Source organism: Arachis hypogaea, chromosome 1 (assembly GCF_003086295.3).
Source record: "Arachis hypogaea cultivar Tifrunner chromosome 1, arahy.Tifrunner.gnm2.J5K5, whole genome shotgun sequence".
Lineage (NCBI taxonomy): Eukaryota > Viridiplantae > Streptophyta > Magnoliopsida > Fabales > Fabaceae > Arachis > Arachis hypogaea.
In genome coordinates, this window is record NC_092036.1 from 101,835,145 (window position 1) to 101,840,025 (window position 4,881).

Consider the following 4,881-nt stretch of genomic DNA (forward strand, 5'->3'; position numbering starts at 1 on the left):
AGTTTCACTAATAATATTGCAATAAAATTTCGCTAAAGACTCAATAGAATATTTATATAATGTATACAATGGATTATTTGTTTGACTTAATATGAGTTAAAAAATGAATATCCAAAGTAAAATATTATTAATTTCTCAAACACAATACACTCATACTATCCAGAATAACCATCTGAATATCAGGGATAATAAACATATGATATTCTATTAAATCGAACATTCCTAAACCCCATTGTACACATTGTACAAATACTCTATTAGTTGCTTATACTTTCTCATCGCAATAATATCCATCATGTGATGGTTATTCTGATAAAAATATCGAAAGCAGCCGACTTAACTTATTGCATTCAAGTTATTGCATTCAAGTGTAAGTCATTGTTAAATTTAAAATAAAAATTTAATTCGGTCTTTTTTTTAATTTATACGAGAGACAATATGATTTTTTACTAAAAAAAGAATATTTTAACTCCTAAAATTATTATTTTAACATAATATAAATTTCTGAGTAAGATTTAGTCTAATTCTTTTTATTTTTATGAAGGATAAAGTGTTTAAAAAAAGGATACTTAGATCTTTAATTTTTTTATTTTAGAATAATATGATTTTTCTATTAAAAAATTTATTAAATAATAACAAAAATTAATTTTATGTAAATTTATTTATAATTTTTAGAATTTTAAACTCAGACGAAATTCTTTTTAACAATATGATTATTTACTATTAGTATTATTATCATTTTTTTTATCGTTATAACTTCTACCTCTATTATGTTTGTTGAGCAATGAAACTTTATTATTATCATTATCTTTTTTACTACCATTAATACTAGCACTAATATCATCAACATAATTATTTTTTTTCTCATTTATTGTGTGATGCTATTTTTTCTTTTTAAAAAATCTTTGTATTTTAATTCCTTTCTTTTCTTGCAATACCACTTCGTTGATAATTCTTTTTCACTCAGCTTTCGTTGGCAAATAAATTTTTAAAAATAAATTTATTAATAATTTGTAGGATTAAAACCACCACTACAAATTACAGAAACTTTTTTTTCAAAATAATAATATTGTTAAAGACCGTAATGGTTTTTTTTTCAAAGATCGAGTTGCTTTTTGTGAAAATAGACAAGCTGAATTGGGTCTTTCTTCAATGAATTTATCATCGGTAGCTAGACACACCTTCATACAAGTCTCAAAAACAATTATATTATTTAGGACAATTATATAGTGTTATGAAATGGCCCAAACCACCCAACTGGGATTGCACCTCGGCTTAAGTACAGATCCTCAGGTCCACAACCAGCCTGGGAGAATTCAAATCGTGTCCCAGCTAAATCCCCTCGATGCAGTTGAAATTTTGGTTGAGTTAGTCTTTTAATATATTATATTCGAATTTAAATTTTGACGATAATAAAATAATAGATAAAATTCTTATCTGTGTATAGATGCGGTACGGTGTGTGTGAGTGTACTCTAAGATTAAAAGTTGATTTGAGTGTAAAACTATTTTTATAAAAAGTAATGTTGAAAAAAAAAATAGTCCGAACTTATTTTATTTAATATTTATTAATTATCACGATAATTAATAAATATTAAATAAAATAAATTATAAAATATTATCTTCACCGTACTATTTTATGTCAGAGGGCCCACCATCCGTGTATGCCGGTTGCTTGTCTTCCCACTTCAGATCCACCGTCTTTGATACTTATTATACAAGTAGTGTATAATCAAATTTAAAAGTTACTAAAAATAAAATGACACATTATTTTATATAATAATATTATATAATTAATAAATATTATTATTTTTTGTCAGTATTTTAATTAATAATAATTTATATTTATATTTATATATATTTTATACACAAAAAATATATAATTTATATTTATATTTATTAAAATTTTACACATATAAATTAATATAATTTATATTCATATTTTTAAAATTTATATACATAAATTAATAAAATTTATTTATTAAAAATAATTTAATATTTATACTAGTAAAATAATTACTAAAAATACTAAAATTTAATAGTCCTAAAGATTTCTCTATTCTAAATAAGTATTTAACTATATATTAAAAAGAATTCGTATATTTTTTTATTATTTTTTCTTCATCACATTGTTACAGTAAATGTTAAAAATTTAAATTTAACAGTATTTAAATAATTTTTTTGAATGTTTAAAAATATTCTAAATAGTTTTAAAATATTTTAAAATATTCTAGAAAGTCTTAAAATATCTTAAAAGATTCTAGAAAATTCTAAAAGATCATAGAATATTCTAAAAGAATGTGGATGTGTATAGAAGTATGAAGAATAATATAGAATAATTTAAAATTATTAGAAAAATATGGTAGAATAGACATTTATAATGAAGGTTCTAGATGATCAATCTAGATGCTTGATTATATTTAATTTTAACTATCTATTAAAAAGGTGAACGACTATAAATAAAGGTGTGAATTAGAGTTTAGATGCGTGAGTCATTTATAATAAATACTTAAGTAATAAAATATTCTTTCTACCAAAACTTCATTTCTTTTGTATTTTTTTATATTTTTAATTTTTTTTATTAAATATTAAAAATTAAATTGACTTGGTCTTAACTCTTGAGATTAAGTAAATTCAAAGTAATATTAGAGTGTATTAAAGATCATGGCAACATGTTCCTATAATTCTATTATTTATTGCCATTTTTTCATGACTTGTGTGTTATTATTATCAGAGTAAAATTTTTCGGTCCCTAATCATTTATGAAAAAAACCTGGCGCCTTTTGACCATTAAAAAATAATAATACGATCCTTCTCCATTCTCTCCGTGTGATTAAAAGGACCCTCTTAACAGGTCCTTTTCTAAATGGTTAGAGACTGGAGAGAAATTTTACTTAAAATTCAACTGTATGTCCATAAATAATAAAAGTTAAAGCCCAAAACTGAGATTTTTATTATTAGACTACACCAAAATAATTATGTCATTATAGACCACCAAAATTTTATACTACTAACAATAAAAAGTCATAAATGAATTGGAAAATAATAAAAAAATATTATTTTAAGATTGGCATCTAATGCATTCTGCCATATTTTACATGTGGACGGAGAGCAAACAACATTGAGTTTAATAGATAGCACGAGATCATTAACAACGAGACTTAATACAAAAGTGATCATTATTTAGGTTGATTAAGCATTATTATATCTTGGATTCAGGGTTTTAACAACGACATGTATGTTCTATATTGTTGAACCTAAAAAAAAATTAGTTCAAGATTATTATTCCATACACCTTTTTCTAGAAAAATTAAACTGCTTTTTTATTAGTGGAATTAAATTCATCAACCATAATTTTAATAGTAGGGTTATACATAAAGACTAAATTTTTTTTTTAGATTTTTAGAAGTGATTATTTGCTTCATCCAAATGTTCGTAATATGATGAATTAATTTCAATTTAATTTTATGTATTTTAATTTTGTTTATTTAGTAACTAATTTGAATTTTATGTCAGAGGATTTAGAGTTTTCTTTATTTAACCTAAAATTGAGTGAGTTTTTTCGATTTAATTTCCAAACCAGTGAACAAATTAGATTGAGGTATTTCTTTCTTGTTGCATCAAGAAATTGAATAAAAAATCAACTGATTTTCTTTGTATTCAATTTTAAGTAAAATCCCTACCCGGTCTCTAACCATCTAGAAAAAGACTTGGCGCCTCCTGACCATTAGAAAATAACAATACGGTCTTTATCCATTCTCTCCGTGTGATCGAAAGGACCCTCTTGTCAGTTTTCGGGTAAAAAGTAACCGGAAGTACCAATAAAGGGTCTTTTTGGTCATACGAAGAGAATGATTAAGTGTAAATCCTGATAAATTAGTGGATAATTAGTCAGTAAATTAGTTTTTAATAAAAAAGATTAGAAATGCAAAAATAATATTAAATTAGGATAAAGCTCATCGAAACGAGAATTTTGACACTAATTTCGAAAAAAACGGTCCAAAATTGGACTGAACAGACTGAACCGATTGAGCCGGGCCCAAACCGAGCTATGGGCCCAATTAGTCCAACAATTAAAAAGAGCCACGGGTTCTTCTTTCTCTTCATTTCCCTCAATGACGCAGCAAGCCTCCCAGGGAAGAGAAGAAGAGAAATACGTTTACGATGAATTCGATTTCCCGTAACTTCTCCGTCCAAGCTCCAATCGCCGCACCGTTCGCAGCCACGCGACCACCGCGTCAAGCTCTACATTCTACAAGAACAATTTTATAGGTAACTCATTTTTCTGTTCCCAGCCATCTCTTCCCCCAATTTTGAAAAATTAAGTAGGGATATTAAATTTCTTTGATTTCTGATGTTTTAGGATCCAATTCGCTTAAGAAAAATATTCACTCTTACTTATGTGAAGTTTGGGTAAGGTGAGGATAAAATAATTTTATTTTAATTTTATTAAATTTGAGCTTTGAGTATTAAATTGGATATATATGTGTTATGAATGTGTATTAGGTTGTGAATAAATAATTGGAGTTTGAAATTGTGAATATTGGAACTTGGAGGAAGCTGATTAGTTAAATTTTGAAGGGGCTGCCTTGGTTTTAAATAATTTGCTTTGGTCGTTACGTGGAAATCGGCCAATGTATGGTTTAGGTTTCTTGTATTTAATATATAATGTTCTGTGAAAACTTAGGCTAGATGACCATAGGATAAGTTGGATTGCATGTGTATATTTAATACTTAGTATCCTGTTGATGAACATGGTTGGTTTGGTGCTTGTTGATTAACTTATGATTTGGTGAATTATTAATTTGAGGTATAACTATTGTGGAGGTTGTTGTGATAATGAGGTATTTTGTGTTAAAAGCCTAGGATTTGTGAACTATAA